The 23,913-nt window shown below is 44.2% G+C and overlaps 1 protein-coding gene across 4 annotated transcripts in view; it reads left to right on the top strand.

Annotated features, from left to right (window-relative positions):
• LOC115107673 (tyrosine-protein kinase Fyn) overlaps positions 1-23,913 on the top strand; it is a 78,921-nt gene that overhangs the window by 28,985 nt on the left and 26,023 nt on the right. The gene's annotated exons all lie outside the window — the stretch shown is intronic.

The raw sequence follows: 23,913 nt of genomic DNA on the forward strand, positions 1-23,913 counted from the left end.
GTTAAATATTATATCTGTTTGGGCTACTTGCGGTCAATTTGCAGTCTACAAATTATTTATAACTATGTTCCGGCCCCCTGAACATCCGCTCAGGAAAAGAATCTGTCCTCCTACATATGGAAGCAGTGAATGGAAGTAGTTAGTTCCTGTTTTCACTGTCTGACTGTGGGGTTTCTATTCTCTAACCATAGCGTTAAGCTAAAACTCTGCACTCTCACCCTCGCCTATAGTCAAAACGTTATTCTCGGCAGCAGAGTAATTGGAAACTTTACACTTGGAAGCCCAACTGATGGTTAACCGCATCCTGCTCAAGCAAATGTGATGCTGCTGTGAGATAGCCTTCACGCTGTTTGTGTTTCTGTGTTAACCACCAAGGTAGCTTGCTTGCTAGCTTATGGGGGGCAGAGTGTTGCACTTACCTTCAACAACATGTGCAGTAGTGATGGAAAGTTCTGCTCTTTTTTTACTGACTCAGATCTTTTTGGCTTGTTCAGTCAAAATAACAATACTTTCGACTCATTTCGTTCATTTGAGTCAGTAATGCCAGAGCACGCAGGACCCGATACCAGCAAACGATAAACTGAAAAGTTTTTAGCTAGACTGGATACAGCTTTTGGCAGAATTTACTTTTCGTAGCAGGTTAGGAGAACTTATGCAGTAGGATAAATATGTTAAAGTTAGGAAAAGGGTTAAGGTTAGGGTAAGATTTAGCTAAAATACAAATCAAGGGGCCTCCAGAGCTGGGCATAATAAAAGTAAATAAAAGTAATAATATTTTTCTTATATATACACTGAACAAAAATATAAATGCAACTTGTAAAGAGATGGTCCAATGTTTTAGGTGCTGAAATAAAAGATCCCAGAAATGTTCCATACGCACAAAAAGCTTCTTGCTCTCAAATGTTGTGCACACATTTGTTTACATCCCTGTTAGTGAGCAGTTCTCCTTTGCCAAGATAATCCATCCACTTGACAGGTGTGGCATATCAAGAAGCTGATTAAACAGCATGATCATTACACAAGTGCTCCTTGTGCTGGGGATAATAAAAGGCCACTAAAATGTGCAGTTTTGTCACACTACACAATGCCACAGATGTGTCAAGTTTTGTGGGAGTGTGCCATTGGAATGCTGACTGCAGGAATTTCCACCAGACCTTTTGCCAGATAATTGAATGTTAATTTCTTTACCATAAGCCGCCTCCATCATCGTTTAGAAAAATGTAGCAGTTCATCCAACCTGCCTCACAACCGCGGACCACGTGTAACCACGCCAGCCCAGGACCTCCACATCCAGCTTCTTCACCTGTGGGATTGTCTGAGACCAGCCACCCGGACAGCTGAAGAAACTGTGGCTTTGCACAAGCGAAGAATTTCCATCTCAGAAAAGTTCATCTGCGTGTTCATTGTCATCACCAGAGTCTTGACCTGACTGCAGTTTGGCGTCATAATCGACTTCATTGGGCAAATGCTCACCTTCGATGACCACTGGCAGGCTGGAGAAGTGTGCACTTCACGGATTAATCCCAGTTTCAACTGTACCGGGCAGATGGCAGTCAGTGTGTATGGCGTCGTGTGGGCGTGCGGTTTGCTGAGGTCAACGTTGTGAACAGAGTGGCCCATGGTGGCGTAGGCGTTATGGTATGGGAATAATAAGAATAAGCTACGAACAACAAACACAATTGCATTTTATCGATGGCAATTTGAATGCACAGAGATACCGTGATGAGATCCTGAGGCACATTGTTGTGCCATTCATACACCTCCATCACCTCATGTTTCAGCTTCCTGGAAGCTGAAAATGTCCCAGTTCTTCCATGGCCTGCATACTGTACTCACCAGACATGTCACCCATTGAGCATGTTTGGGATGCTCTGGATTGACGTGTACGACAGTGTGTTCCAGTTCCTGCCAATGTCCAGCAACTTCACACAGCCATTGAAGAGGAGTGGGACAACACTCTACAGGCCACAATCAACAGCATGATCAACTCTATGCGAAGGAGATGTGTCGCACTGCATGAGGAAAATGGTGGTCACACCAGATAATGACTGGTTTCCTGATCCACACCCCTACGTTTTTTTAAGGTAAAGTATCTGTGACCAACAGATGCATATCTGTATTTCCAGTCATGTGAAATTCATAGATTAGGGCCTATTGAATTTATTTCATTTGACTGATTTCCTCATATGAACTGTACCTTAGTAAAATCTTTGAAATAGTTGCATGTTGCGTTTATATTTTTGTTCCGTATACATCATTTATCTGCTTGAGGCAACCCCATGCTCTGCTCAAGGCCACTGACATTGGAAGGGATCTTCAGTGGATAACAGCCGTTTTACAGGCTCCTGACCAATTCTGTGTTTTCTACACTGATCTTAACTTGTTTGTACATAATGTCTCCGCCATAATTTCCTATGACTGAAAACAGCTTCTGGACATCAGAACAGTGATCACTATCCTCGATTTGGATGACAGTTTCTACTTCAATGAGTCGGCAGCTCTGGATGTTCAGCTTAGTCCGGACCAGGCCCTAATTCTCCGGGATTCGATTTGAGGAAGCGACGGCACAAGAGAGGCAGACAAGCCGGCATCCTGACGAGCAAATAAAACGCCTCTTCCCTCTGTTCTATTGGCAGTCATTAGAGAACAAACTGGACAGGTCCGTTTGAGACTATCTTATCAACGGGACCTGAAAAACTGCAATATTCTATGTTGCTGGACATGGAAAATATACATCTTGCTGGGTTTTCCATGCATCGAAGGGGGTAGGAGTGTGTCTGTTTATGAACAAAAGTTGGTGTGCGATCTCTACTGTTAAGGTTGTCTTTCGTTTTTGAATACCTCATGATGAGCTGCAGACCATACTATTTACCAAGTTTTCATCTATGTTTTTTGTAGCGGTCTATTTATCACCACAAATGAATGCTCTATACTCCACACACAGAATCACATACAACGCTCTCCCTCACCCTCCCTTTGGCAAATCTGACCATAACTCTATCTTCCTTCATTCCTGCTAACAAATAAAAATTCAAACTAGAAGTACCAGTGATGCGCTCAAGTGGTCCAATGAAGCGGATTCTAAGATATAGGACTGTTTCACTAGCACAGACTGGAATATGTTCCTGGGAGTTTACCACATCAGTCACCGGCTTAATAAGTGCATTGACAACGTCATCCCCACACTGTACGTACATATCCCAAACAAAAGCCATGGATTACAGGCAACATCCGGCTCTGGCGCCGGCTGTGGCGCTCGTCGGTTGTGGCAGGGCTTGCAAACTCTCATAGATTACAAAGGGAAACCAAGCCACGAGCTGTCCGGTGAGGCAAGCCTACCAAATGAGCTAAATGCCCTCTATGCCCGCTTCGAGGCAAGCAACACTGAACCATGCATGAGAGCACCAGCTGTTCCAGAGACTGTGTAATTTCGCTCTCCGTGGCCAATGTGAGTACGACCATTATACAGGTTAACATTCACAAGGACACAGGACCAGATGGATTACCAGGACATGTACTCAGAGCATTCGCTGACCAGCTGGCAAGTGTCTTCACTGACATTTTCAACCTCTCCCTGACCCAGTCTGTAATACCTACATTTCTCAAGCAGACCACCATAATCCCTGTGCCCAATAATGCCAAGATAACCTGTCTAAATGACTATCGCCCCATAGCATTCACATCTGTAGCCATGAAAGGCTGGTCAGTGCTCACATCAACACCATCATCCGAGACACAGTGAACCCCTACAATTCGCATACCGCCCCAACAGATCCACAGAGGACTCAATCTCTATTGCACTCCACACTGCCCTCTCCCACCTGGAAAAGAAGACCACCTTCATGAGAATGCTGTTCATTGACAACAGCTAAATATTCAACACCATAGTGCCCTCTAAGCTCATCACTAAGCTCAGGACCCTGGGACTGAACAACTCCCTTGACAACTGGATCCTGGACTTCCTGACGGGCCATCCCCAGGTGGAGAGGGTAGGCAACAACACATCCGCCATGCTGACCCTCAACACGGGGGCCCCTCAGGGGTGTGTGCTTAGTCCCCTCCTGTACTCCCTATTCACCCACGACTGCATGGACGCACATGACTCCAACACCATCAAGGTTGTCGACGACAAAACGGTGGTAGGCCTGATCACCGACGACGATGATGCAGCCTATAGGGAGGAGATCAGTGACCTGGAATTGTGATGCCAGGCCAAAAACTATCTCTCAACATCAGCAAGATGAAGGATCTGATCATGGATCACAGGTAACAGAGGGCCTAGCATGCCCCGATCCACATCGATGGGGCTGTAATGGAGTGGGTCGAGAGCTTCAAATTCCTTGGTGTCCACATCACTAAGGAATTAACATGGTCCACACACACCAACTTTGTCGTGAAGAAGACATGACAACACCTCTTCCCTCTCAGGAGGCTGAAAATATTTGGTATGGGCCCTCAGATCCTCAAAAAGTTCTAAAGCTGCACCATTGAGAGTCTCTTGAATGACTACAACACCTCTTGGTATGGCAACTGCCTGGCATCCGACTGCAAGACGCTACAGAGGGTAGAGCGTATGGCCCAGTACATCACTGGGGCTGAGCTCACTGCCATCCAGGACTTCTATACCAGGCGGTGTCAGAGGAAGGCCCCAAAAATGACTCCAGCCACCAAAGTCATAGACTGTTCTGTCTGCTACCACACGGCAAATGGTACCAATGCACCAAGTTTGGAACCAACAGGACCCTGAACCCCCAAGCCATAAGACCAAATAACCAAATAGCTGCCCGGACTATCTGCATTGACCATTTTTGCTCTAACTCTTATGACTCATCACATATGCTGCTGCTACTTATTATTATTATCTATGCTGTTGCCTAGTCACTTTACCCCAACATATACAGTATGTACATATCTACCTCCATTACCTCGTACCCCTGCACATCGACTCGGTACTGGTACCCCGTATGTATATGCAGTTGAAGTCGGAAGTTTACACACACCTTAGCCAAATACATTTAAATTCAGTTTTTCAAAATTCCTGACATTTAATCAGAGTAAAAATTCCCTGTCTTAGGTCAGTTAGGATCACCACCTTATCTTAAGAATGTGAAATGTCAGAATAATAGTAGAGAAAATTATTTATTTCAGCTTCTATTTCTTTCATCACATTTCCAGTGGGTCAGAAGTTTACATACACTCAATTTGCATTGCCTTTAAATTATTTAACTTGAGTCAAAAGTTTCAAGTAGTCTTCCACAAGCTTCCCACAATCAGTTGGGTGAATTTTGGCCCATTCCTCCTGACAGAGCTGGTGTAACTGAGTTATGTTGGTAGGCCTCCTTGCTCGCACACACTTTTTCAGTTCTGCCCACACATTTTCTATAGGCTTGAGGTCAGGGCTTTGTGAGGGCCGCTCCAATACCTTGACTTTGTTGTCCTTAAGCCATTTTGCCACAACTTTTAAAGTATGCTTGGGGTCATTGTCCATTTGGAAGACCCATTTGCGACCAAGCTTTAACTTCCTGACTGATGTCTTGAGATGCTGCTTCAATATATCCACATAATTTTCCTACCTCATGATGCCATCTATTTTGTGAAGTACACCAGTCCCTCCTGCAGCAAAACACCCCCAAAACATGATACTGCCAACCCTGTGCTTCATGGCTGGGATAGTGTTCTTCGGCTTGCAAGCCTCCCCCTTTTTCCTCCGAACATAACGATGGTCGTTATGGCCGTTATGTTTCATCAGACCAGAGGACATTTCTCCAAAAAGTACGATCTTTGTCCCCATGTGCAGTTGCAAACCATAGTGTGGCTTTTTTATGGCGGTTTTGGAGCAGTGGCTTCTTCCTTGCTGAGCAGCCTTTCAGGTTATGTCGATATAGGACTTGTTTTACTGTGGATATAGATACTTTTGTACCTGTTTCCTCCAGCATCTTCACACGGTCCTTTGCTGTTGTCTGGGATTGATTTGCACTTTTTGCACCAAAGTACGTTCATCTCTAGGATACAGAACGCGTCTCCTTCCTCAGTGGTATGACGCCTGCGTGGTCCCATGGTGTTTATACTTGTGTACTATTGTTTGTACAGATGAACGTGGTTCCTTCAGGCATTTGGAAATTGCTCTCAAGGATGAACCAGATTTGTGGAGGTCTACAATTTTTTTCCTGAGGTCTTGGCTGATTTCCTTTGATTTTCCCATGATGTCAAGCAAAGAGGCACTGATTTGAAAGGTAGGCCTTGAAATACATCCACAGGTACACCTCCAATTGACTCAAATGATGTCAATTACCCTATCAGAAGCTTCTAAATCTATGACATCATTTTCTGGAATTTTCCAAGCTGTTTCAAGGCACAGTCAACTTAGTGTATATAAACTTCTGACCCACTGGAATTGTGGTGCAGGGACATATAAGTCTGTAAAAAAAATTTGGAAAAATTACTTGTGTCATGCACAAAGTAGATTTCCTAACCGACTTGACAAAACTATAGTTTGTTAACAAGAAGTTTTAATGACTCCAACCTAAGTGTATGTAAACTTCCGACTTCAACTGTATATATACTCATTGTGTATTTATTCTTTCTATTATTATTATTAATATCTCTCTGCATTGTTGGGAAGGGCCTGTGAGCATTTCACTGTTAGTCTACATATGTTGTTTACCAAGCATGTCACAAATAAAATGTGATTTGATTTGAATTAAGCTGCAGCAATGCGATGCTTTCAGATCGGGGCAGAGAAAAGAAAAAGAAAGAATGAAACAACATTTTTTTTTTACTGAAGTTAACGCATTTCTTTGCTAAAAAGACAGAGAGACTACTGATAAGAGTGCCATTGTTGTTGAGGCAGAGAACATGTATGTGTAGCCCATGGGCTACATATAGTAAGACAGAGGGGGCACTGTTTCACTCACTCCAGTGAGATAGTTTCAGCCACTTGCAAATTGAAGGAAAGTTGACGGGTGCATTGTGCCCTGTTCAGATGCTGGAATTATTTGGGATGAGCATGCAAAGGTAACCTAGTTTTTGTTGTTGATTTGTTTGACAATCTGATGAAAACATCATGACATCAGACTGGCTCCTGCCTGGGTCCTCCGAATAAATAAGTCCTTCCCTGCTTATCGGAGCTGTCATTTGTGACTGAGACTTGTAAAAGCTTGCTCCAAACAATGTACATTTGTTGATTGCTTGGCATACAAATACGATTTTTTCTTGGTACATTTGAATCTAGGTCTAGTTGTGGCTGCAACCGGACTACATTGTGAACGACTCTTGATGGAATGCCTTACTTGACTGCCATCGGGGTGATAAGTTTCCCGAACTGCAGAAACGATTCATGTTCAAGTTCGAGTTTGAGGCTGTGTATGTTTTGGTTCTACAAAGCTGTGTCCATCATAACGTTCAATAATTAATTCATTGCATTAATTCTTGCACCATGTTATCAATTATCAGTTCGGAACATGTATTTTTATTCTTTATGCTTCTTGCAGCATGATCTATTTTGCCTGAAAATATGACAGACAGTTTTTAGTTGGAGCTTGTTTCTGGAGTCACCGGTGGAGCGTGCATTAATCCTGCTGAAGAATTCATTTTGGACAGCTGGTAAAACAAACAACTAAAATGAACGATTCACTCATGAAAACGAATTATGACTCCCGAGTCAGTAAAAAGAGTCATTCAAAAAGAACGAGTCACTTCCTTCTGCCTGACACACAAAAGCACAAGATGTTTACTTCCTTATTCCTAAAAAATCAGTTGAAGCTGGAGGATTTTCCCTTTCTTAATGCCATGCCCAATGCTAAATTTCCTTTCATTTCAGACCTCTAATATTAAGCCTCCATTTTGTGATCCTCTGCAGCTCATTTGGTAGAGCATGGCGCTTGCCAGGATTGTGGCTTCGTTTCCCAGGACCACCCATATGTTAAATGTATGCACACATGACTGTAAGTTTCTTTGGATAAAAGCATCTGCTAAATGGCATTTATTATTATATTATTATATTATTTTAGTTCAGACATAGTTTAGGTTTCTGCTACTGTGAGAAAAGAAAGGAAATCACATCTGTGCAGTATACTAAAATAACAGGAGCAGTAGATTTGCACAGGCTGTCTCCGTCCAGTAACCTCACTGTCTTTGTGTGTTGTTCAGCCCACCATGCAGTCAAATAAGATGTATCAACAATGTGCCTGTGTGACCTTGAGTCCTGAGCCTTTTGTCTGATTGTGTGAAAACAGAGGAACTGGGCAAATTGCAACAATGCTTCTTAGCGATGCTTTACTTCCTTGAGTGTACTAACCAGAGGTGGGACCAAGTCATTGTTTTTCAAGTCACAAGTAAGTCTCAAGTCTTAGCACTCAAGTCTCAAGTCAAGACTGTCAAGTATCAAGTCAAGTCTTTAACTTTGAGTTTCGAGTCCTAAACAAGTCATAATGTGCTCTTCACCAAATGTAATACCATTTCATATTTTTAACAAGAGTAATAGTTAGTATATTACATTTACGCAAATCATGAATCCTTTTAAAAAGATCTATATATTTATTACTTTCCAAATAAACGTTATATTTCCATGGAAATACATGGGTAGCCATGAGAAAGACCCACCCGACTATCGAGGATCGCTATGGGGCGCAATCGGGCAATGTAGGCTTGTACACAATCGCCCAACCACAATCGCCCAACCTTGTTTTAGGAACATCAGGCAGGATTTAGGCTACCAACTGCCTAGTCAGTTGAAGCTCAATCTTGGGTGCAATGATCACCTTCCCGTACTGACTGACTATGTGGAGGCTCATTGATTTAACGTTACGTTAGCCTACATGATACACTAGTAAAGTTATAAAATATATAGCTGTCGGCTATATTAGCCACGTTAGCCACCATTCTTTGTGCAGCTTCAAATGTCGAACAAAGTTTGAAATTGCTGAGGCTCCATCTGTAATTTTCTTCCCGCATGTTTTGCAAGTTGCAATCAGTTTTTGTTGATACAGCCTCGTCTTTATATCCCAAAATAATCATTTTGGGTATCATCTTTCCAAGGGCTCCATCTGAATTCACCCACTGACGTTCCTCTGCACTGCCATGCACAACTTTATCTCAGCTGGCACAATTTGATTGGCTGCTGTCCAATTCAAACTGTAATCCATTAAATGAAGAGTTGATGCGCTGCACACTTTTTTAAAGTCATGTGACTCGTGTCCACACCTCTGGTACTAACTGTGCTGCACGGAATTAGTCTTTCAACCCTTGCAGGAGATGCTTTGAAGCCACATAGTGTCATGACTCGTGCCTGCACACACATTTCACTCGCACGTATGCTAGTGTCATCATCATTTTTTATATTTATATTACCAGGGCCTTGGCAACAGCTTGGATAGGTGGTATAATGCTGTTGATTTATAACGGGCCCTCCCCGAGGGAGCTAGAGGATGGAGGTCAGAGGTCAGGGGTCACGTCACGGACACAGCTGCATTGTTAACACAAGTTCAGCTGGCAGCATACTTCTGGAGGGCTCCATGACATGGTTTCAAAATGACATGGTCCATTTAGGGGAAGCTTGTATTTGCTCTGCTTTTATGCTTGTCACTCGGCCAATCATTTACTCAGCCCTATGTTTTGAAACATCTCTTTGAAATGTAACACAGAACAACTGCATGTAAGTGGTTGATAAACCTACAGTAGCATCCTATGTTATCATGCAATGAGAAAATAGCAGTGGAATAACTACAGTAATAGTGGATTGTGTTGTAAATGCATAGTAACACAATGCTGATACTTGATTCTTAGCCTGATTAAACACCAAGTAACAGTTTCCACTGACTGCAGTCCCGGGGAGAGAAAGCAGGGAAGCCACATTGCTAATCCCTAACCAGAGCGTATTTGGCTGAGCTCACAGCAAAGGGCTCAGGACGGCTGAAGCCTGAGGCTCAGTGGTTAGAGCAGCAGCTCTCCCAGCCAGGCAGGCAGCTCCTCTCCTTTCCCTCTCTGCTCGTTGGGATAGTGCTAGTCAGGTCCCCTCAGTCCCTCCTCCAGCAGCACTCTGAATGTCACAACTGACACTGAATGACCCTGACACAATGGTGCCAGTTAAGGCCCCTCCCATTCACCGAGCGCAGTGCAGCCTTACCCGGGCTGCCCTGGCCTTTGACTGACAGGGGCAGGCAGGGCAGAGGACAGTGGCCTTCCTTGGGAGTTGGAGGAGGGAGGGGGAGGATGGCTCAGTGTTTTGATCCTGGCTCAACCAGTGGAAAGAGACTTTAAGGAAGGAACGAGCGAGAGGGGAGAAGGGTTATCCACAGTTTTGACAGCTCACAGTTTCATAATCCCACCCAGAGAGGCAGCCTCCAATGCCCTAAAGCAGCTTGTTGAAATGAACCATAAACGGAGGGGGAAAAACACGCTCTATTCCGGGAGGAAACACATTAACGTCACACAACTTGACTGTCTCACTTATCCTCTGTAATTTATGGCTGTGGCAAAGAGAGGCAAGGCTACAGAGGCTTATCTGCTCTTCTTATCTTCACCCCAGGAAGCAGAGTTAGACACTGAGGAGCTTATTGTGGGGGGGTAGAGTGGCCCCTGCTTGTTTTTTAATTACAGAGCTTGGTGCATCCACCAGCAGACCGCTTGGTGGGCACGAGTTGGGAAAAAGAGTCATGGAACAAGATAATCCAGCCCAGATACACACACTGTCTCCCATTCCCTTTGAAAGACCTGATATCTGTGATCAAGGCTGCTAAATGCTTGTTTGGATTTAAAGGAGAAATATGTTTTGTATTGAGTATTGGCCTTAAAGAGACTCTGAACAGTGGATTGGTTAGTCTGTGTGTTGCTGATCAAGGTAACAGCAGGATAAGCCTTCTTATTAGGCCTAATCAGTTTCACATCTCACAAGATTCCTGATGGAAATGGGAGCTTCCATGCTGCTTTCCTTTCATTCAGAGTAAGCCATGGAGTGGGCGGGGTACCGACCTCAGTGGTCGGGTGAGGAAAGCGTGGGACACACTTTCCCTCAGGTCTGGAGGGGAGATGAGGGGTCAGATAGGGATGTGGGGGGCAAGATGCTGGGGGTGGGTTGGGGGCACTGTAGTGCTGAGTGATTCGTGGTTTTTGAAGTTGGTTCGGTTTTGGTTCGATTAATAAAAAATAATCACGGTTTTCAATATCGGTTTAGATTATTTGGGTTGAATGCTGTAAGAACACAGAATAAAACAATTGATAAAAATCCAATGATGGTAGTGACTGCCCATTACTGCTTATCACTTACCGTATTAATCATCATTTATTCACATTACTTTACTGTTGTGTGTATTACATTACATGTTTTATTTGATGACTTATTATTATTATTTAATTCCAAGTCACCGTCTCTATAGAGCTGCTGCCTATGCTGTCTGACAAAATCACTATTTAGTAGTTCTCCAAAGTAAATAAGGCATACTTTTATGACTGCTGAATACCAACTATCAATCACTTAGATCATGTATTTTCAGGTAGAGACACCTCTGAAGCAACAGCTGCTCTCTATATCAAATCAAATATATTTATAAAGCCATCAGCTTTATATCAGCTGATATCTCACAGTGCTGTACAGAAACCCAGCCTAAAACCCCAAACAGCAAGCAATGCAGGTGTAGAAGCACGGTGGCTAGGAAAAACTCCCTAGAAAGGCTAGAACCTAGGAAGATACCTAGAGAGGAACCAGGCTCTGAGGGGTGACCAGTCCTCTTCTGGCTGTGCCGGGTGGAGATTATAACAGAACATGGCCAAGATGTTCAAATGTTCATAAATGACCAGCAGTGTCAAATAATAATAATCACAGTGGTTGTAGAGGGTGCAGCAAGTCAGCACCTCAGGAGTAAATGTCAGTTGGCTTTTCATAGCCGATCATTCAGAGTATCTCTACCGCTCCTGCTGTCTCTAGAGAGTTGAAAACAGCAGGTCTGGGACAGGTAGCACGTCCGGTGAACAGGTCAGGGTTCCATAGCAGCAGGCAGAACAGTTGAAACTGGAGCAGCAGCACGGCCAGGTGGACTGGGGACAGCAAGGAGTCATCAGGCCAGGTAGTACTGAGGCATGGTCCTAGGGCTCAGGTCCTCAGAGAGAGAGAGAGAGAGAGAGAGAGAGAGAACTAGAGAGAGAGAACTAGAGAGAGAGAGAACTAGAGAGAGAGAACTAGAGAGAGAGAGAGAGAGAGAGAGCGAGAGAGAGAGAGAGAGAGAGAGAGAGGGAACTAGAGAGAGAGAGAGAGAACTAGAGAGAGAGAGAGAGAGAACTAGAGAGAGCATACTTAAATTCACACAGGACACTGAATAAGACAGGAGAAATACTCCAGATATAACAGACCCTAGCCCCCCGACAGATAAACTACTGCAGCATAAATACTGGAGGCTGAGACAAGAGGGGTCAGGAGACACTGTTGCCCCATCCGACGATAGCCCCGGACAGGGCCAAACAGGCAGGATATAACTTTGCCAAAGCACAGACCCCACTCCACTAGAGGGATATCTTCAACCACCAACTTACCATCCTGAGATAATGCCGAGTATAGCCCACAAAGATCTCCGCCACGGCACAACCCAAGGGGGGGCGCCAACCCAGACAGGAAGATCACGTCAGTGACTCAACCCACTCAAGTGACGCACCCCTCCTAGGGACGGGATGGAAGAACACCAGTAAGCCAGTGACTCAGCCCCTGTAATAGGGTTAGAGGCAGAGAATCCCAGTGGAGAGAGGGGAACCAGCCAGGCAGAGACAGCAAGGGCGGTTCGTTGCTCCAGTGCCTTTCCGTTCACGTTCACACTCCTGGGCCAGACTACACTCAATCATATGACCTACTGAAGAGATGAGTCTTCAATAAAGACTTAAAGGTTGAGACCAAGTCTGCGTCTCTCACATGCGTAGGCAGACTATAGGAGAAAGCCCTGCCTCCAGCTGTTTTGTTTGCTTAGCTGTTCGCTGTTAGCTGTTCGCCTCTTGAACTGAATATATGAAAATATATTAATTTGAAGACTGTACCTGTAACCCCCCCCCAATGAAACAATTACAAAATAAGAAAACATTTGATCACAAAAACAAATAGTAAGCCATGGAGAGGGAGAACATCAAATGGTATTTCCCTCACTCTCTTTTTGTGAAGGCTGCTCCTTAGAAAATGGGAGGCAGATTTCTCCTTTTGTGGGCTGCAGGAGAGGAAAGGGGGCTAGTCCGGCCGGGCTAACCCTCTCCTTGGGCTCTGCGACTCCTGGGAGGTTTCGGGGAGGTTTGGATCCCGCCTGCTCCTCCAGCAATGGTATTGTGCCTGATTGTTTCCTCGGGGCCATGCCAGGTGACCCCTGTAACCCGGTGGCAGTGGGCCAGTCCTTCTTGAACAAGAGCTCTCTCTCCTCACAGAGACACAGCCAGATCAGTCAGACCCGGAAGCAGCACACCATCGCACTCTCTCTCTCTGCCAGCTGATGATGAATAACATCACACCAGATCATCGCATGTGATGGAGGGAGAAGGAAAAGGAGGAGGAATCTGATGCCCCACACAGTCCGATTTGAATCCTAAATAACTACAAGGATCTTTGTCAGACTGTTAGTGCAGTGATTTGGATTAATTCCATGGCTCGCCTTGTAGCTGTTGTGATAATTGTGCTGCTAGCACTTACACATACACTCACACTGCTCACACAAACACACTCAGGAGAAAATACCCCTCCTCTGCTCCCCTTTACTCAAACACACTGCTCACCCACACACAACTCATTTGCTTCCCTTTTTTCTCTCTGTCACACATACACACACACATAAATACTCTGACACACGCACACACACACACTGCTTTGAGGGAAATGAGCGGCCCACTGACCTTTCTCCCATCGCATTGTTTCTTGAGATCTCGCATGTGTTCATACTAAGAAGGGTGGTTTTAGATTGCGTGTGTTGGGTGCCGTGTTTGTCTTCCTGTTCATGTTAAGTGTAGGTTGGTGATTGTGTGTGGAAGGAAAGAGCCATAAGCCTCTGAGCGTTAACCTTGAATAGCACAGACAGTCAGGCAGGCCTGCTCGTGATGTGGCTGGCTGTAAGCACACTGAGAGCACAGAGGCGAGGCCGTTCCCCGGCGGACTGAGTCTCTGCATGTGACGCCCAGCACTGATCATTATCCGGCTCCTTTTGTCAAGTGTTTGTCAAGAGCTGTGCTCCGCCTCCTCCTTCTCCTCCCTCTCTCACACTTTGTTAACCTCCCTCTCTCTTTCTCTCTCCCTCTCTCTTTCTCTCTCTCCTTCTCTCTCCCTCTCTCTTTCTCTCTCTCCTTCTCTCTCCCTCTCTCTTTCTCTCTCCCTCTCTCTTTCTCTCTCCCTCTCTCTTTCTCTCTCCCCTTCTCTCTCCCTCTCTCTTTCTCTCTCTCCTTCTCTCTCCCTCTCTCTTTCTCTCACTCCTTCTCTCTCCCTCTCTCTTTCTCTCTCTCCTTCTCTCTCCTTCTCTCTCCCTCTCTCTTTCTCTCTCCCTCTCTCTTTCTCTCTCCCTCTCTCTTTCTCTCTCTCCTTCTCTCTCCCTCTCTCTTTCTCTCTCCCTCTCTCTTTCTCTCTCTCTTTCTCTCTCCCTCTCTCTTTCTCTCTCTCCTTCTCTCTCCCTCTCTCTTTCTCTCTCCCTCTCTCTTTCTCTCTCTCCTTCTCTCTCCCTCTCTCTTTCTCTCTCCCTCTCTCTTTCTCTCTCCCTCTCTCTTTCTCTCTCCCCTTCTCTCTCCCTCTCTCTTTCTCTCTCCCCTTCTCTCAATTCAATTCAATTCAAGGGGCTTTATTGGCATGAGAAACATGTGTTAACATTGCCAAAGCAAGTGAGGTAGATAATATACAAAAGTGAAATAAACAATAAAAAATAACAGTAAACATTACACATACAGAAGTTTCAAAACAATAAAGACATTACAAATGTCATATATATATATATATATACAGTGTTTTAACAATGTACAAATGGTTAAAGTACACAAGGGAAATAAATAAGCATAAATATGGGTTGTATTTACAGTGGTGTTTGTTCTTCACTGGTTGCCCTTTTCTCGTGGCAACAGGTCACAAATCTTGCTGCTGTGATGGCACACTGTGGAATTTCACCCAGTAGATATGGGAGTTTATCAAAATTGGATTTGTTTTCGAATTCTTTGTGGATCTGTGTAATCTGAGGGAAATATGTATCTCTAATATGGTCATACATTGGGCAGGAGGTTAGGAAGTGCAGCTCAGTATCCACCTCATTTTGTGGGCAGTGAGCACATAGCCTGTCTTCTCTTGAGAACCATGTCTGCCTACGGCGGCCTTTCTCAATAGCAAGGCTATGCTCACTGAGTCTGTACATAGTCAAAGCTTTCCTTAATTTTGGGTCAGTCACAGTGGTCAGGTATTCTGCCGCTGTGTACTCTCTGTTTAGGGCCAAATAGTATTCTAGTTTGCTCTGTTTTTTTGTTAATTCTTTCTAATGTGTCAAGTAATTATCTTTTTGTTTTCTCATGATTTGGTTGGGTCTAATTGTGCTGCTGTCCTGGGGCTCTGTAGTTTGTGTTTGTGAACAGAGCCCCAGGACCAGCTTGCTTATGGGACTCTTCTCCAGGTTCATCTCTCTGTAGGTGATGGCTTTGTTATGGAAGGTTTGGGAATCGCTTCCTTTTAGGTGGTTATAAAATTTAACGTCTCTTTTCTGGATTTTGATAATTAGTGGGTATCGGCCTAATTCTGCTCTGCATGCATTATTTGGTGCTCTACGTTGTACACGGAGGATATTTTTGCTGAATTCTGCGTGCAGAGTCTCAATTTGGTGTTTGTCCCATTTTGTGAAGTCTTGGTTGGTGAGCGGACCCCAGACCTCACAACCATAAAGGGCAATGGGCTCTATGACTGATTCAAGTATTTTTAGCCAAATCCTAATTGGTATGTTGAAATTTATGTTCCCTTTGATGGCGTAGAAGGCCCTTCTTGCCTTGCCTCTCAGATCGTTACCTGTGGTGCTGATGTTTCGGCCAAGGTAAGTATCATTTTTTGTGTGCACTAGGGCAACGGTGTCTAGGTGGAATTTGTATTTATGGCCCTGGCAACTGGACCTTTTTTGGAACACCATTATTTTTGTCTTACCTAGATTAACTGTCAGGACCCAAGTCTGACAGAATCTGTGCACAAGATCTAGGTGCTGCTGTAGGACCTCCTTGGTTGGGGACAGAAGCACCAGATCATTTGACTTCAGAGTCTAGTAGGGTGAGGCCGGGTGCTGCAGACTGTTCTAGTGCCCTTGCCAAGTCATTGATACTGTATATATATTGAAGAGGGTGGAGCTAAAGCTGCATCCCTGTCTCACCCCCCGGCCCTGAGGAAGAAATTGGTGTATTTTTATACTTTAATGAAGACAGCTTCTCCATCCTATGTTAGTACATGTTCCTGGGTCTGGAAATTATTGTTCTCCCCCTCTAGGATGGAGAAGCTGTCTTCATTAAAGTATGGGGATTCTAGTGGGGGGATATAGGTAGCACACAGGAGGACATTTTTCTCGGTTGAGAGCATTTACTTATTTAGGCTTGGACCATTAGGTGTGAGCAGAGCATGCTGTGCATCTGGTGCATGCCTCTTAGGTCGCAGGATGGGGCTTGGGTGGGTGTATTAGTGGGCTTCTCTATTCATCTGTCCCTCTCTTAGACAGGCATTGTCCTCCTCCCCTCCGTATCCTCTCGCCCCACTTAATCATCTTCTATCTCATTATCTCTGTCGACCTGATGCTCTCTCTCTCTGTCTGGAAGTTTGTTTTAACATTCACTCTGATGAAGGGCATGACACAGAGGCAGAGTAATATTTTACACGCACAGAACTGAAGTGAGAGAACAAAACCAAACGTCTTGATCCTTTGTCTGGCTCTGCAGTGGCGAGAGAGAGACATGACTGGCTGCGTGGGCCACGTTATTGACCTGGCTTGACTTTGAGACACACATTAATGACTAGGTCATTGAGATGAGCTCACCCAAATATCTACAGCCCCACAAATATACATAGGAGTGTACAAAACATTAAGAGCACTGCTCTTTCCATGACATACACTGACCAGGTGAATCCAGGTGAAAGCTATGATCCCTTATTGATGTCACTTGTTAAATCCACTTCTATCAGTGTAGATGAAAGGGGCGAGACAGGTTAAAGAAGGATTTTAAGCCTTAAGACATTTGAGACATGGATTGTGTATGTGTGCCGTCCTGAGGGTGAATCGGCAAGACAAAATATTTAAGTGCCTTTGAACAGGATATGGTAGTATGTGCCAGGCGCACCGGTTTGTGTGAAGTACTGCAACTCTGCTGGGTGTTTCACACTCAACAGTTTCCTGTGTGTATCAAGAATGATCCACCACCCAAAGGACATCCAGCCAACTTGACACAACTATAGGAAGCATTGGAGTCAACATGGCCCATCATCCCTGTGGAATGCTTTCGACACCTTGTGGAGTCCTTGCCCCAGCGAATTGAGACTGTTCTGAGGGCAGAAGGGGGCTGCAGCTCAATATTAGGAAGGTATTCTTAATGTTTTGTACACTCAGTGTATGTCCTGTATAAGCATCCATTTTCTTTCCCTCTCCTCCTCCCTACTCTCTGCTCAGAGATGATGGCTTCATGTAAAGCCTGAGGTGTTCTGTCCAGACCATCCGTGTAAAGAGTGGTGATAAAAGGTTCTCCCCCCCAGGGCATAATGTGACAGTGTATACTAGTGATTCACCCTTGCCACCTCATCACCCCCTATGAAATATACATGCTACCATCCAGGGCGTTTGGTCCTTCTGCAGCTCTCTTGCGGCTGCCCGACACAGACTCTGAGGCATGCCAACCTTGAGTTTCCACAACCGCTCCATTAATATTTGACCTGGATCTGTGGATGGATCTGGGTTTATCCCCTATCTCCTCTCCTCTTTGTTGAGAGACGGATTACAGAACATATGGTAGAAGTTGACACCTCTTTAACTTGATTTAATCAATTGTCATCCCCTTCTGCTTTTTATTTAATTTAAAGCAGCCTTAGATCCTTCAACGTTTTAGATCTTTCAATGAAATATATTAATGAATTTGGTCCATATAGATCCTATATGAATGGCCTTTACTTTAACTAGCTTCTGGTCATGTTCTGCTTTATAATTGGTTATCCATGAAGGACCATTGATCTGATTGGTTGAGCCAATCTGATGAGAAGAAAAGTGATTAGGATATGGGGTTCTATATGCAACACTGTGCTGATGGCTATCAGTTGGTTCCTATATGAAATACTGTGCTGATGGCTATCAGTTGGTTGCTATATGCAACACTGTGCTGATGGCTTTCAGTTGGTTGCTATATGCAACACTGTGCTGATGGCTATCAGTTGGTTGCTATATGAAACACTGTGCTGATGGCTTTCAGTTGGTTGCTATATGCAACACTGTGCTGATGGCTATCAGTTGGTTGCTATATGAAACACTGTGCTGATGGCTTTCAGTTGGTTGCTATATGCAACACTGTGCTGATGGCTATCAGTTGGTTGCTATATGCAACACTGTGCTGATGGCTATCAGTTGGTTTCTATATGCAACACTGTGCTGATGGCTATCAGTTGGTTTCTATATGAAACACTGTGCTGATGGCTATCAGTTGGTTTCTATATGAAACACTGTGCTGATGGCTATCAGTTGGTTTCTATATGAAACACTGTGCTGATGGCTATCAGTTGGTTTCTATATGAAACACTGTGCTGATGGCGATCAGTTGGTTTATATATGCAACACTGTGCTGATGGCTATCAGTTGGTTTCTATATGAAACACTGTGCTGATGGCTATCAGTTGGTTTCTATATGAAACACTGTGCTGATGGATATCAGTTGGTTTCTATATGAAACACTGTGCTGATGGATATCAGTTGGTTTATATATGAAACACTGTGCTGATGGCTATCAGTTGGTTTCTATATGAAACACTGTGCTGATGGCTATCAGTTGGTTTCTATATGCAACACTGTGCTGATGGATATCAGGTGGTTTATATATGAAACACTGTGCTGATGGCTATCAGTTGGTTTATATATGAAACACTGTGCCGATGGCTATCAGTTGGTTCCTATATGTAATACTGTGCTGATGGCTATCAGTTGGTTTCTATATGAAACACTGTGCTGATGGCTATCAGTTGGTTTCTATATGAAACACTGTGCTGATGGCTATCAGTTGGTTTCTATATGAAATACTGTGCTGATGGCTATCAGTTGGTTTCTATATGAAACACTGTGCTGATGGCTATCAGTTGGTTTCTATATGAAACACTGTGCTGATGGCTATCAGTTGGTTTCAGGCTGTTAATCTGCAGCAGAGGAAGGGGAGGACAGAAGGAGTAAACAACGATACAAGCGCCTACGGCTAGCAGGTGTTTTCTGTTTTCTCAACAGGAGGGAAGGGGGCAAAGAAAGAGATGAAAGAGGTTGGGTTGAAAATAAGGGTGCAGTGATGCTGAGCTCAGTCCCTAGCCTGTATTGAGGGGTCCGCAGTGAGCAGGCATCGTACTGGGCTGAGGCTCTGTTGTGGCTGTCTGTTTGTCTCCTGCTGTGAGGGCTGTCTCATAGCTGCCTACTGAACGGTAGAACAACAACACTGTGAGTGGTCTTGCAGTACTCTGTGATAGGGTTGTAGCTGACTACACACTGCTGTGTATGTGTGTGTGTGTGTGTGTGTGTGTGTGTGTGTGTGTGTGTGTGTGTGTGTGTGTGTGTGTGTGTGTGTGTGTGTGTGTGTGTGTGTGTGTGTGTGTGCCTGTGCCTGTGCGTGTGTGTGTGTATGGCGTGCTTGCCATGCTCAACATCTCCAGTCATCTACACAGCAACAACCTGTTCCATTTGGCTCCTTTGGAATCACCTATAATACTGTGCTGTTACCAGAGGCAGCTTTGACTGTATTCAGTTAACAACATCCTGCTTCCACAGATTACTCTGACATTTACCACAACACAAGCCAAGCCCTCTGACCGGATAACAGAGATCAATACAAATGTCGATGTCCAGAAGCCAATCCAATCTCTCTCTGCTGCCCAGCGGCTATGTTATGAGATAGATTATCAAGCAACTTTGAGCATTTTAAGTGATGCTACAAGTTGAAGACGATTAGAGATGCTGTGGAATCCACCACTGACCGTTACAGTTATCTGATTCTTGGCTCTCTTCCTGTCTAGGGCTTGTTGTGGTGGATTACAGTGTTAGCCCACTGAGTCATTGTAGCATTCGCACATCGTTTTGCGGAGCCAGGGATTCATTGGTTGCCAGGCCACGGTCAGAGGCCAAATACTAGCCGCTGTCTGATATGTTATTTATTATATGAGACTGGATAATGTCACAGAGATTCCTTTTTATCTGATCACTGTATCTGTGTGGATTTAGCCTTAATCTACAACTTTAAACCAATATGTGTATTGCTCAGTTGTTTAAACTTTAATGGATTGGGAATCCTGATGCTCTCTCTCTCTCTCTCTCTCTCTCTCTCTCTCTCTCTCCTTATCCTTTCTTTATTTCTCTCTCTCTTTCTCTCTCTCTCTCTCTCTCTCTCTCTCTCTCTCTCTCCCCCTCTCTCTCTCTCTCTCTCTCTCTCTCTCTCTCTTTATCCTCTCTCTCTCTCTCTTTATCCTCTCTCTCTCTCTCTCTCTCTTTATCCTCTCTCTCTCTCTCTCTCTCCATTTGCCAAGCATGCAGTCGTCAGTCAGTGATGATGTGGGAAGCAGGTTCTGGACCTTGACCATGCTCAATGGGTGGCCATTGTATGTCAGCTGTGCTGATTGATGGAAGGGAGGAGGGCTTCCTATAATCTGGGCCTTGTTTTTTCCCTCTGGCCAAAGGGAAGCATACTGGACCTCATTCTTTCCCCCATGTGTCTTAAGTGACTGCAGACTGCACTTCCTTCTTCTATCAGAAGAGATGGAATAGACACAACACACCAGGCCAGGAGGCTTGGAAAGAGGGAAAGAGAGATCAGAGAGAGGGAAGCGGGAGAGGAGAGAAAAGAAGGATAGAGAGAGAGACAGACAGAGACCGACAGTGCAAGGGAAACAGGGCTCTTATTGAAATTAGAGGTCGACCGATTATGATTTTACGACACCGATACCGATTATTGGAGGCCCAAAAAAAAGCCGCTACCGATTAATCAGCCAATTTTTAACATGTATTTGTAATAATGACAATTACAACAATACTGAATGAACACTTATTTTAACTTAATATAATACATCAATAAAATTAATTTAGCCTCAAATAAATAATTAAACATGTTCAATTTGGTTTAAATAATGCAAAAACAAAGTGTTGGAGAAGAAAGTAAAAGTGCAATATGTGCCATGTAAGAAAGCTAAAGTGTAAGGTCCTTGCTCAGAACATGAGAACATATGAAAGCTGGTGGTTCCTTTTAACATGAGTCTTCAATATTCCCAGGTAAGAAGTTTTAGGTTGTAGTTATTATAGGAATTATAGGACTATTTCTCTCTATACCATTTGTAATAATACACAGAAATGTGAGCCTTAGGTCATTAATATGGTCGAATGCGGAAACTATCATTGTCACGACTCTGACCGAAGGACACTCCCCTTCCCGTTCGGGTGGTGCTCGGCGGTCGTCGTCGCCGGCCTACTAGCTGCCACTGATTATTTCCTCCCCCTCTTTATGTGTTTATTGAATGCACCTGTTTTGAGTTAGGTAGTTAGTAGTAAGGCTTTATTAGTCAGCCGGCCCGCCTGGTTCCTTGTGCGGGATTAATTATTGTGACCGTCTGTTTGGTGTACTTGTGTGCACGTCTATGGGTTTTGTGTTTTCCTATTTTGTGGGGTTTTTCTGGACAGTTTAAGTCCCCCTGTTTGGGGCATTTGTTTGTTCATTACGCCCTGTGTTTTCGTGAGGGTTGGCTTATGTTCGCGGTTTCTCTGTGCATTAAAATAGCACTCCCCTGAACTCTCTGCTTCCTGCGCCTGACTCCTCACCCACTACACTCAGATCGTTACAATCATCTTGAAAACAAGACGTTTATTCTTTCAGTGAAATACGGAACCGTTCCGTATTTTATCTAACGGGTGGCATCCATCAGTCTAAATATTCCTGTTACATTGCACAACCTTCAATGTTATGTTATAATTACGTAAAATTCTGGCAAATTAGGCGGCCCAAACTGTTGCATATACCCTGACTCTGCGTGCAATGAATGCAAGAGAAGTGACACAATTTCACCTGGTTAATATTGCCTGCTAACCTGGATTTCCATTAGCTAAATATGCAGGTTTAAAAATATATACTTCTGTGTATTGATTTTAAGAAAGGCATTGATGTTTATGGTTAGGTACACATTGGAGCAACGACAGTCCTTTTTCACGAATGCGCACTGCATCGATTATATGCAACGCAGGACACGCTAGATAAACTAGTAATATCATCAACCATGTGTAGTTATAACTAGTGATTATGATTGATTAAGTTCAATGCTAGCTAGCAACTTACCTTGGCTTCTTACTGCATTCGCGTAACAGGCGGGCTCCTCGTGAGGCAGGTGGTTAGAGCGTTGGACTAGTTAACTGTAAGGTTGCAAGATTGAATCCCCGAGCTGACAAGGTAAAAATCTGTCGTTCTGCCCCTGAACAAGGCAGTTAACCCACTGTTCCTAGGCCGTCATTGAAAATAACAATGTGTTCTTAACTGACTTGCCTAGTTAAATAAAGACTAAATAAAGGTGTAAAATAAATAAATAAATACAAAATACAAATAAAAAATCAGCGTCCAAAATTACCGATTTCCGATTGTTGTGAAAACTTGAAATCGGCCCGAATTAATCGGCCATCCCGATTAATCGGTCAACCTCTAATTGAAATCCTGAATATTTTCAAATGACACGTTTGAGGACAGTCGTGGCTATAGCTGAGGACTAGATCAGCAGTCTGTCTCCAAGGGAACACTGCAATTTACAGTCTGTTTGTCTGTGCTGGTCTACACAGACAGTGTTATTTTCATGTTTATTTTGTAGGCTGGTAATGAGATCACATTAATTGTCACAGGGTGAATAATTCTGTCCTGTGGTAATCTTCCCCAGCACCAGCTAGTTGATAAACTTTATATGCTTTAATTTTGTGCCAATACCATCACAGCCAAGGCATAAACAGTCTCTACAGAAGGTATTTGAACATGTTTTCTTGTCTGTAGGTGTGTTTACATACCAGTATTTGAAGACCTAGGTTATACCATAAAAGGAGACTATACTTGGTTTAGTAATAGTGTTGGAAGAAACATAGAGATGTCCGACTAGAAATATGTCCTGTCTCGTTATTAACAGACAGAAGCAACGTCCACACTCCCCCCACCTCCCACCCATAGGACCGGTCGGTCGATGCTGGCAGTGATGTTATCATGGAATAATGGATGAGTGAATACTCCTATGACCGATCCTCCATGGGTCCCCTTCTCCCCGACTAGCTCTCCTTCCCCAACACGAGTGTATATCTGAGTGTATTTTTTTCCCCTGGCCGTGAAAGAGACATAGTGTTTGTGTGAGTCATCCGGAGCGCTGCTGTGTGTGTATGCGCCTGTGTGTGTGTGTGTGTGTGTGTGTGTGTGTGTGTGTGTGTGTGTGTGTGTGTGTGTGTGTGTGTGTGTGTGTGTGTGTGTGTGTGTGTGTGTGTGTGTGTGTGTGTGTGTGTGTGTGTGTGTGTGTGTGTGTGTGTGTGTGCGTGTGTGTGCGTGTGTGTGTGCGTGTGTGTGCGCGTGTGTGCGTTTGTGTGTGTGTGCGCGTGTGTGTGCGCGTGTGTATGTCAGGCTATAAACCTCCTAGTGCTCCTTGAGAGACAGCATTTCTCTAATGAGACAAGGACATGTCATCTGAGGAGAGAGGAGAGCAAACCAAGATCAATGTTAAAGTACACCTCTATT

The sequence above is a fragment of the Oncorhynchus nerka genome, linkage group LG24 (assembly GCF_034236695.1).
Source record: "Oncorhynchus nerka isolate Pitt River linkage group LG24, Oner_Uvic_2.0, whole genome shotgun sequence".
Classification (NCBI taxonomy): domain Eukaryota; kingdom Metazoa; phylum Chordata; class Actinopteri; order Salmoniformes; family Salmonidae; genus Oncorhynchus; species Oncorhynchus nerka.